The sequence below is a fragment of the Solanum verrucosum genome, unplaced genomic scaffold (assembly GCF_900185275.1).
Source record: "Solanum verrucosum unplaced genomic scaffold, falcon-dt-bn FXZP01000218.1, whole genome shotgun sequence".
Classification (NCBI taxonomy): domain Eukaryota; kingdom Viridiplantae; phylum Streptophyta; class Magnoliopsida; order Solanales; family Solanaceae; genus Solanum; species Solanum verrucosum.
The window spans coordinates 295,757-308,279 of NW_026020464.1; the positions used below are offsets into that span (position 1 = coordinate 295,757).

Below are 12,523 nucleotides of genomic sequence, written 5' to 3' on the forward strand. Positions count from 1 at the left end.
AAATCTCACATTGTAGTATTAAAAGCATTTTTGAGAGAGAAGAAAAAAAAAGTATGAATCAATTAGCAATGGTTGATACTACTATTACACGTCCATTGGCAAATTATCACTCAAGTGTTTGGGATGACTATTTCCTCTCCTACACTCCTCAACTCACAGTATGTCTAGTTTTTCTGTGAGATAGACTTGATCGATGTATCGTATTTGTTCTTTATTTATATTAGCAATTATAGTAGTTAGCATTATTTTTGTAGTTTTTGGTCCTACGATTTTTGTTACCTTCCATTTGTTTTCTATTTTTCTCTATATTATTTTAACTTTTGTATAGATATTTTTCAAACTTTTTTTTAGAGGGTTTTTGATAAACAATCTATTTATCTTTATTGGGTAGAGATAAGTGTACTTTATCCTTCTCAGATCTCACCTATAAAATTACATTGACTATATTATTATTATTTTATTTTGCTATTTGATGTTATTTTATATAAAGGTGGTAGAACAATAATAACATTTAACATTTGGTGCAGGAAATTAGTAGCCAAGAAACACTTGAACTTGAAGAGTTGAAAGAAAAAGTAAGGCAAATGTTAGTGGAAGCTCCTGATAAAAGTACACAAAAACTTTTCTTGATTGACACAATCCAAAGATTGGGAGTGGCATATCATTTTGATAACGAGATCAAAACATCTATTCAGAATATTTTTGATGAGTTTGAGCAGAATAAAAATGAAGATGATAACAATCTTTACGGTGTTGCTCTTCGTTTTCGACTAGTGAGAGGACAAAGGCATTACATGTCTTCTGGTATCGTATCTATTCTCTAAGCCCTTTCTAGTCAAAAGTAAAATATTGACCAAGTGAATTTAAAATTTAATCTTTATAAATACAAAATTTTCACTAAAAATTGACATTATTGGGAAACTGCATAAGTATCCCCCAGCCTATGCCCAAAATCCTTGAGACAAATCTAACCTTTACTAAGGTCCTATTACCCCCCCAACTTATTTTATATATAATTTTCTACCCCTTTTCGGCCTACGTGGCACTAATTTATGGGCCCATCGCGTGTTGACAATTTTTTCAAGGATAGTGCCACGTAGACCGAAAAGGGGTAGAAAATTATATATAAAATAAGTTCGGGGGGGGGGGGGGGTAATAGGACCTTAGTAAAGGTTAGGTGTGTCTCAGGGATTTGGGGCATAGGCTGGGGGGTACTTGTGCATTTTCCCCAATATAATATTTGATCATCAATAATTAAACGATAGGATTATTAACACACACACGATGATTGGGTTCTGTACGTCTTCTTAACTAGTTTAATATCTAACTATGATGATAATTAATCAGATGTGTTTAAAAAATTCACAAACGATGACGGAAAGTTCAAGAAATCTTACTATCGATGTGCTGGGATTATTAAGCTTATACGAAGCAGCACATTTAAGAGAACACAAAGAAGAAATTCTTGAACAAGCTTTATGTTTTACTGTCACTCATCTCGAGTCAGTGGACCCTAAATTGGAAAACTCACTCAAGGCCCAAGTTAATGAAGCCTTGATCCAGCCCATTCACACAAATGTACCAAGAGTAGTAGCTCGTAAATACATACGTATTTACGAAAACATTGAATCACACGATGATTTGCTTTTGAAATTTGCAAAATTGGATTTCCACATTTTGCAAAAGATGCCCCAAAGAGAGCTTAGTGAACTTACAAGGTATGTATACATGTATCCACTTTAATTAATCACATGAATATGGTATATATCTACATCGTGTAATATGTTATAGATATTATATGTAAATAAATATATAGGCGGTGGAAAGATCTGGATTATGAAAACAAATATCCATATGCAAGAGACAAATTGGTGGAATGTTATTTTTGGGCAACATGGGTGTATTTTGGGCCACAATACAAGCGTGCAAGAAGAACGTTAACAAAATTAATCGTTATCATTACAATTAGTGATGATCTATATGATGCTTATGCAACTTATGATGAACTTGTGCCTTACACCGACGCAATTGAGAGGTAAAACTTATATAAACTTAATTATTAATTAAATGTGCAACGTTGTTACGTTGAGTAAGAAATATATATGTTATTTATGTAGGTACAGATGAGACATTAGTGCAATGGATTCGTTATCGTCCTATATGAGACCTCTTTATCAAGTCTTTTTAGGTTATTTTGATGAAATGGAAGAAGAAACTACCAAAGATGGTAAAGCAGACTATGTCTACTATGCAAAAATTGAGGTAAGCTAAGTTTGCTATGAATATAACTTGGCTCCATTAATTAGTTAAATAAAAAATCGGTATAATTTATTTTACAAACAACGCTTTTGATATATTTATTTATTTTAGACGAATAAGTGGATCAAAAGCTATCTTAAGGAAGCAGAATGGTTAAAAGATGACATTATTCCAAAATGTGAGGAATATAAGAGAAACACTACCATAACTGTTTCCAATCAAATGATTTTGATTACTTGTTTGATTGTTGCGGAGAATTTATATCCAATGAGACTTTCGAATGGATGATAAATGAGTCTTTGGTCACTCCAGCTTCATCACTAATCAATCGATTAAAGGATGATATTATATAAATGTACGCTAGCATATTATATAGTTTGAACTTATAAAAAACAGATTTTGTGTGTAGACTCCTGTTATTTTTAATACTCTATTTTATTTTTATTTTTAATTAATTTTTATTTGGCCCACGGGCCGGCCCTATCCATATTTCTCTAGCCCCACAAATCAACAAGCTTATTCAGGCCGGGCTAAAAAACCCTTTTCTTAAATGGGCTCCAAAAATCGTAGCCCACCCCTATCAAATCACGGGTTAGGCCAGGGTGGCCCAACGGGCCTAGCCCATATTGACGGCTCTAACTATAGTGTAAATGTAAATGTAAAAAATGTAATAATGTACTATAAATTGAACCCTCTTATGAAAGGAAGTGTACAATTGATGTACTTTCCTTGTCATATTAGAAGTTAAAAAATAAGACACATAACTTATAAAAATTAATGAGAATAGTATTAACTTCATACTATTCGCTTCAATGATATTTATTTCTCATTATCTTTAATGCTAAAGGATAATTAGGTCGAAACAGTTTTCGATCGGTTAATATTATTATTAATTAAAATATATTCTCAAAAAAATTATATTTTTGCTCACCAATTTTTATTTTTATCATATCAAACACATAAAAAGTATTGAACACACCCTGAATGCGACGCAAATTATTAATTTCGTTCCTAAATTATTGATAGCCTTAAAAATACTCCTCTACTTGACTAACTAAACTTAGATACACCTCCGATCACTCCCGATCTGTCACATGACATAACAGGTCTCACACTCTTGTAGGAGCTTGTGACTCTTGATAAAAAGCCGAGAGGAGTATGTCACGCCCCGAGCCTACACCCTGGGCGGGACTGGCACTCGGAGACCATTGCTGGCCCCAAGCAAACCCTTGGCCTGACTTACTTACTCAGCAGAAGACAATACTCGCATCTATATTGATACATGAACTTAACTGAAATGAATAAAAATATCTGAGAATGTTTTAAAATATTAAACATTCAACTAGGACAAAAGTGGCAACCCAAGTCTCAACCATCAAAACAAGAAACAAAAGACTCAAGGACTAACATCTGACTGTCTATCTATGAAGCCTGTAAAACAACTGAGATGGATGTTAGGACAGACCCCACAACATCCTAATGAACTAAACTAGAAAGCAATGAAATGGATCCTTCGGAATGCAATGAGGCTCACCAACTGACTCTAAGTGCTGAACCTGATCAACGAGGCGCTGGATGCTGATCCTGGTTACCTGTGTCTGCTTCATAATACGATGCAGGCCAACTGGCATCAGTACATTGAATGTACGAGTATGCAAGTTGGAATGCTAAAAAAACATAGGCTAGAAAGAATCTGAGAGAAACTGAAGAACTTAGTTGGCTCAACTCAACTCAACCTGATTGAACTCATTTCAATATAAAGCAGTTTAAAAACAACTGCAATATAAAGAAAAGCTATTTGAAAACATAATATCAACTCTATGTGTATGCAAATATACAAATAACTTTGAGATGTATGTAAAAATACAAATAAACTAATGTATATAAAAATACAATACTTCTGTGGAAGTTTTTCTAACCGACAATCATCACTTAAGAGCTATAGTGATGATACAACGATCTTCCTCACACTGCCAGCACATCCTATACCCGGCCAAAGGTATAAGACATGAACTGGCTAATGGATCCACTAGTCTATTTCGAAAAGGGTTCATCTAAAAATTATGACCCTTTTCTACCCATGATGACTACATGGTTTAAGAGGGCTGATAGTTATATGAACTCTTCCCCATCGGTACTCAATAGTACTTCCGAAAATATACTAGCTCTTTATGTTTAAAATCATACTTATTTTGTGATTTGAGATTAGTGCTCAAAAACATAGCTCAAAGGCTATCTTGGAAATCTCAGTTTCCTTGCTTGCTTCATTTAGAAAGCTATTACTCTTTTCTGAAAACTAGCCCGAAAGCTCTTTGGAAATCTCAGTTTCCATTCTTATTTAAATGTGAAAAAACATTTAAAATCTCTTTGGGAAAATACTTAGTCCCCATATGCTTCTTTGAAGAAAAGAACTTCAACTTTACTCTTTACTGAACTCAAAACTCAAGTCTTAAAACAAAGTTAAAACATTTGTGAAAGCCTTTTTGAAAACTTTAAGAACTTATCTTAATTTGACTCTTGACTTCTCTTGACTTTGATCGTAACTGCTCTTGACTTGACTCTTAACTAATCTTTGAATTGAATTATGGGTTCAAGGATTAAGATTTGTGATTGGAAAGATCTCATATTGTTTAGGAATGATTTTAGATAGCTAAACATGAGAAAAGACCAAAAATCAATATTCGGAAGTGGGTCCGCGACGCGGAGGCATAATTTAATTTTGGTTCTGAAAATGTCTTTTTGAGGCAGAACACCTCGTGTCAGCTCCGCGACGCGAAGCTGAAAATTCAAATATGGGCACTAGGCGCGTGACGCACGGCCACCCTCTTATTTCGTCCGATGAAATTTCTTCTTCGATTTCCAGCCCCAATTCACCCAAACTCGGTTCTTTTTCTTAAATTAATTTTAGATACAGATACCCATCAATTGTACCTAAGAACCTAACTCGAAACGACTCTATAATGCGACGTAACGAACTCAGAGACTTCCCAACTCAGGCAAATTCAAGAACAATATATGAATTCAAGAATAGGCATCAAGATCATCAACATTCAAACACTTTTAGGATGAATCCAAACTGAAATTAATATGCTTGGCACGTGGGAGAACAATCCCAACGTTATGAGAGCCTCACATACCTGATTCGAAGCAAATCCTTAGCGAGAACACCAACGTTCTTGATGAATTTGCTCCTTTCTTCTTCCTCTTTTCTCTTCTCCTTTCTTCTTCCTCTTTTCTCTTCTCCTTTCTCCTTAGCCCTAGCGTGAAAATTCTGATTTTCTCCCAACTGACTAAGTTCATTCTTGACCCTTATTAAACTCCTAAAATCGGATTAAAATAATAGGGTAGTGAAAAGACTAAAATACCCTTTAAAATCCCGGTTTTGGACATTTCCTTAATCCAACAGCCTAACTTCCAAAGGGAATAACTTGCTCAAACAAACTTGGAATTGCGCATACTAGGCAGCGTTGGAAAGATCATTCCAAGAGCTTTCCAAGCATATCTGGAATTACACCTAACTCATTCTGAGATAGGAGTTATGGTCATTTGAAGTTGACCAAAAACTCACTTTTCCTAACTTAACAAATTTCCAGATTTTAATCCTTTCCAAAAAAAATGGCTATTTCCAATTATAAGCTTCTTCTTAGTTATTTCAAATTGTGAGATGTTACAGAGTATTGAAAACACTGTTATACTTGGCGAGAATTTAGGAATGTATTTCACTTATGATGCAAGATTGGGAGTATATTTAAGTTCAGTTAGTCGAGTAAAGAGATATTTTTTAGGTTGTCAATAGTTCGAAGATAAAACTAATAATTCACGCCTAGTTTAGGAGTGTTTTCAATACATCTTTCAAGGTAATTGGTATTACTTTGGGCATTGGAAAATCTGCTAAAGTGACAAAGAGTAGGTGTGACCATATGAATAAAGATGAATATATTAAACCAATGTAAAAACCAAAAAATGTTACACCAACAACACACATACAGTAACACATTATTCACGTGAGCGAAGTTAAAATTTTGATTTTTTAAATTCCCACCTCCTTCAATGAATAGATAAATGCTCTTAATTTTGTGTTAATTTAACTAACGAGTAGGATATTTTTTAATTATGTTTCAACTATAAAAATATTTTTGTACAAAAAATAAAACGGACTATAAAGTACGTTATCCCTTACTTCTCAATCTTTACCTTCAAAATCACCATTTTCTTAAAAAAATATAATAACGCCATCGATTGAATGACATTTTCACTCTCTAGATGAAAATAGACCATTCTATTATATAAACGAGAAAAATAAAACACTTGATTTTATTTATTTTATTTGTTTTACCAACTACCATCAAGTAAAAATTCATTAGCATAAGTCTTGAGATTCACAATTGATGAACCATTTTTCTTCATAGCTTCCTTAGCTAAGTCGCTCCATTTCTTGGTATTCTTTCTCAATTTTCCCCCTTCTTCGCCGCTTCCCATCACGATCTCTATACACCTCTCAAACTCATCTCTTTCAACAATACCTCCATCACCAGTATTTACCCTAGCGCCATTCTTCCAAACATCTTGAACAAGCTACGCGTTACAAAGTTGATCGTTCCAAATTGGACATGCCACGATGGGCACTCCAGAAGCTATGCTCTCCAGAGTGGAAATCCACAATGAGTCAGAAAGCAACCAACAAAAGGGTGTTTCAAAACTTCCACTTCCGAGCACCAACTCACTAACTTTCCCTGCTTTTTCAATTTATCTTTGCAAGTCAACTTTTCCTCATTTTGTCCTTCTCTAGTCACCCACAAAAATGGTCTTCCACATTTCAACAACCCTTGACCAATCTCCTCCATCAATTGACTTGATGTCCTCAGTGTAACTACCAATTAAATGCTACATAAATAACTGATCCTTTTGTCATTATATCCAACCAATTCATATAATTCTTTGAACTAATCTCAAGCATATCAGCTCGAAAAGAATTATCATCAAGAAAAATGGATGGAATTGAAAGCCCAATTCCAATCATAGTCACATTCTTCAAAATCCACAAAGCATCAAATTCCAAATCATCAAAAGTATTCACCAGAATTTTTGGATTTTCTTTACTATTGAATATATCAATTTGCTCTGCCCAATTGTTACACTCCACATCATCAAACACAAAAGAAGGAAAATCAATTGGACTAAGTGGGCGCAATCATGGTAACTCTACTATTTTATCCTTAGAATCACAATTCTTGAAATAATCAGAATAATCGGTATATCTATAATAAAAAATATAAAAAATTGTGGCTGGTTGGATCCAAAATAATGTAGATGGAATATTTAATTCTTTTGCTACTAAACCAGCCCATTCCATAATAACAGTGTAGATAATATGTGTAAAAGGAGTACAATTTTTTGCATTTGATTTAATTAAACTGAAAATAAATTCTGACCCATGAGACTTTATAGAATAATAATATGAATGAAACTCATTAAATGAGCCTTTGAAATTACCATCATAGCCATCAGAGAAAGGAGCAAAGCTTAATCCTTCAATATTTGAAAGTATTTTTATTTTATTGAAAGCTGATAGACTTGTAGATAAAATAACTTTAATGCCTAAACTAATTAATCGTTTGGATAGTTGAAGAGATGGATTAATATGACCTTGACCTGGAAATACTACAATAAAAACATGAGATTTTTCATTCTTCAGATTTTCCATTTTTTGGTAGGGAAAAGAGAGAATTTTTCTATTGATGCTAATGAAGTGTTTTGCATTTGGTATGTGTTTGGTTTTGGAGTTTATATATAAGATAAAAATATTTGGAGATAGTAATTGATGAGATTTGTGATGACAACATACATATTGTACTAATTCAATTTATATATTGTTTTTTCATAAATAAATAAAAAAGGTTGCCCCTCAATTTGTATAAGATAAGAATTCAGGTATATGGATTGAAATTGGAAGAATTTTAATATTTTTTTATTACTCCTTAGGAGTTTTCACCTTTTTTGTGTTTTTAGTGATTCGAAATTCACAATTTTAGGATTGAAGGCAAATAATATTTACCATCCGAGTCATTTATCTTGTTTCAGGAGAATTCTAAGCCTTTACTTTTTGTCACTAATTATTTATCAATGTGTATTTTATTTATTTTTTTGATTAAAATTTACTTGAATCTGGCATTATACCTAACACATTTCTACGGACTTTATCACGTGTCCATAATTCTCAACGTACTAACAATTCAAATATAAACAAAAGCTAAAACTTAACTAATGTCATTGACCAAAATATGATGCTTAATTACTCTTTAATTTGCACAATTGTTTAAATAATTATGCGTTTGCACAATTGTTTAAATAATTATGCGTACGTGATACGTGTAACATATATAGGCTAAGGTATTACAAGAAAAGAACGATACATATTTTTATATTTGTATATTTTTTTATAATGATTCGGATTTTGCATGAATGGGGATTTTTGCACTTTTGTGCATCGAAATATATTTTATGACCGAGTAAAATCTCATTAACATAAGCTTTGAGATTTACATTTGATGAACCATTTTCCTTCATAGCTTCCTTAGCCAAATCCTTCCATTTCTTGGCATTCTTCTTAAGCTCCTCCCTTTTCTATCCATCTTCCATCACGATATCTTTACACCCTTGAACTCATCTCTTTCGACGACACCTTTTTCACTGGCATTCACTCTGACGCCAATCTTCCAAACATCTTGAACGAGCTTAGCGTTGCAACCTTGATCGGTCCACAATGGACACGCCACGATTGGCATGCCAGAAGATAGGCTCTCTAAAGTCTAATTCCTATTTACAAGTCAATTTTTCCTCCGGATATCCCCTTTTTTTCTTCCCTAATCACCCACAAAAATGGTCTTCCACATTTTATCAATCCTTGACCTATTTCCTCCATCAATTGACTTGATATCTCAGAGTAACTACCAAATGCTATGTAAATAATAGATTCTTTAGTCATTGTATCCAACCAATCCATGTAATTTTCCGAACTCTGTCTTAAATCAGCTCCAAATGACTTATCTAAAGGATCATTTCCATCAAGAAAAGCTGAAGGAATTGAAGGACCAATTCCAACCATAGTTAAATTCTTCAATGCCCTCAAAGCAACAAATTCTAAATCATCAAAAGCGTTCACGAGTACTCTTGGATTTTCTTCACTATTCAATAACGTACTCAATTTGGTCTATGATAGACTTAACTCCCCAACCATACTTAGAACTCACATCGGTGAACACAAACGAGGGAAAATCACGAGGACTTAGTCGAGGTAATCCTGGAAGATCTACAACTTGATCCTGAGAACAATTCTTAAAACAATCAGCATAGTCAGTGAAGCAATAATAATAAATGTTCAAGACCGTGGCGGGTTGGATCCAAAAAAATGTAGATGGGACATTAATGCCCTTAGCCACTATACCAACCCATGCCATAAGGGTTGTGTAAATGACACATTTGAAAGGGCGGCCCTCAGCCGCCCTAGATTCTATGATTTCAGTCACGAATTCAGAACCATGACTCACTAGGGAAGAATAAAATGACTCGAACTCATCTAGTGATCCTTTAAATTTTCCATCATAGCCATCAGAAAAAGGAGTAAAGCTTAATCCTTCGATATTTGGAAGCTTGGAAATACGATTAAAAGCTGTTAGGCTAGTGGAAAAAGTGACTTTTATTCCTAAATTAACTAATTTTTTGGCAAATTGAAGAGATGGATTAATATGACCTTGACCTGGAAATGTTACAAGAAGAACATGACAATCATTCTTCAAGTTCTCCATAATTCTTTGGTGTAAGATAGAATTTTACTAATTAATTTATGGTAGAACGTAAGGTTTTAACTAATGAGAGCTTATATAAGAGAAAATTATTGAAATGTGACCATTGATGACGTTTGTGGTGACAAAATGCATTATATAATAAAATTAATTCATCGATTATTTCTAAGAAATGTAGCCAATAATTCATATAGGATAAGAATTCTTGTAGAATTAAACAACAAGAAGTTACCAAGAAATATGTTAAAACATTTTATATCCTTTTAGACAGTGATAGCCATGAAAAAGTTGTATAGATTATGCTCAATGTTTCGAATTTAAAATTTTTAAAAAAAATAGCAAAAGAGGGAGAAGGGAAGTACCCACTATCAATTAATATGTAGACACGGATAGTGAAAGATAATAATATATTTTGTATAATTTTACAAATGCGTTTAAAAGGGGTAGATTATTGTATACAATCATTATTCCTATCGATAAAACTATTAAACTAGGAGAACATTTTAAAATAATAACAAACTTCTACCTAAAATTAGCTTAACAAAAATAAGAGGAAAATTGGCAAATTTAATTTTGCACCAAAAACCCATGTTACTTCATCTCATATTTGGGCTTATATATAGTGCTGTGATTTTCAGCCCTTGTTGGTTGAGAATTCAACACACTTTGGACTGAAATTTCGGTCCTCTTCTTGGTCTTCACGTGACCCTAACTTTTGGCTCTTGGATTCAAATTTGGATCTTGAAATATATATATATATATATATGAACCCCATATATTTGGGGCTAATTATATCTTATATCAAAAGTTTTTTCAATTACAAAAATCTCGGATTTTTCATTGCTCTCGGATACATTCCTTGGATATTCGATACCTTGCAAATGATAGGGATGTATCCGTGCTAACTGTTAACGAATGACAAAAGTCCCACATTGATGGTTAATGAGATGGGTGGACTCCTTATAAGACTTGAACAATCTTCCTTTCTTTGAGATAGCTTTTGGGGTGTGAGTTAGTCATAAGACCTAATTTAAGATGGTATCAGAGAAGAGACCTTGTGTACTAATATAAAAATATATATCACTATACTAGATATTTTCCAAGGGTATGAGTAAACAGATTCAATAAAGTTCTTTAAAGACATGAAAGGGTGTTGTGTATCGATAAATTACACGGTATATATAGGATTAAATTTTGTTTTAGATACATATATTAAATGTAAAATAGTTGCATATTAGGAAAATTATGAGGTGTACTGCTATTTGTGGAAATTTGTAAACATTTTGTTGAATTTTTTCACTCGTTTTTGAACACGCCTATGCCTCTGTTATTGGTTGGTATGATTATGTGAGCAGATTTGACATTTAGATACTTGCCGGCCTATGAACTCATTAGAGTCAATAATATACTCATTCATAAGTCATGCCATTCAATAATGGCTATCCCATCGGTGGCCCCATAAAGTTGGCACGATGTTTCACTTAGACACCTTAACTAAGAGATGTTCATTATAGACACCTCATGTAGAATCTCACTGTATCATTTTAACATTTTTTGCTTACATGGCATAATGAGTGTGATACACTCATTGATAGGCGCGTGAAAGGGTAATTTAGTTAATTTTTAATTATTTTTTTCATCTTCTTTTCCATTTTCAGCCACCATTTTGACAAGTTAAACTTCATCAATTTGTGAATGAAGTTTTTTCAACAAAAATGACAGAAAATATTTTTAAAATTTAAGAATAAATCCATTCATAAGATTCTTTCATGGAAGAATTTAATATTCCCGGCAAATTGAATTTAAGAAGATTGATAAAAGTTTATTTCGATAATTTGCGGGGTGTGAATTCAATGAAGCGCATCATGCATACATCGGGGGGGGGGGGGGGGGGGGAGGATTTTCTGCAAAAAAGGATAGAGATTTGGAGAGAGCAAAGCAAGGGGAGCCAGGGGGTATTTTGCAGTCCCCAAAAAAGAAATTCAAATCAGCAGGGGGATTTGTTTGTTTGGGGGTTTTGGGGAAGAAAATCGGGGGTCGGGAGGAAGTTTATTTGGAGAAGGCGATCGGGGTTGTGGGCAGCTTGGAGAAGACGATCGGAAGTGGGGGATGGTGGTGTTTGGAGAAGACGATCGGGGGGCTTTAGAGAAGACGGTCAGGGGTGGGGATTCTTTTAATTTGCTTAAATTTTATTTTATTTGGGGAAAAATATTATGTGTCATTAATTCATTGGTCAGTTTCTATTTTTACTTAATATTAATTATTTAAAAATTATTTTTGACACAAATGACAAATGTCATCATTTAATTTGTCACTTTACACGTCATTCGCGAGTGTAATCCACACATTATATTTTTTTTGCTGATATTAAAAAAGGTGTCAAAATGACACAATGGAATCTTATCTGAGATGTCTAAAATAAACATCGTCCAGTTAAGGTGTCTAAGTGAAACATTATGCCA

The 12,523-nt window shown here is 33.4% G+C and overlaps 3 pseudogenes; 1 reads left to right on the top strand and 2 right to left on the bottom strand.

Annotated features, from left to right (window-relative positions):
- The first annotated feature begins 47 nt into the window (after positions 1–47).
- LOC125808843 (sesquiterpene synthase 14-like) lies at positions 48–2,612 on the top strand (annotated as a pseudogene).
- A 3,909-nt stretch (positions 2,613–6,521) lies between these two features.
- LOC125808838 (UDP-glycosyltransferase 75C1-like) lies at positions 6,522–7,963 on the bottom strand (annotated as a pseudogene).
- A 689-nt stretch (positions 7,964–8,652) lies between these two features.
- Positions 8,653–10,085, bottom strand: LOC125808678 (UDP-glycosyltransferase 75C1-like; annotated as a pseudogene).
- Positions 10,086–12,523: the final 2,438 nt, after the last annotated feature.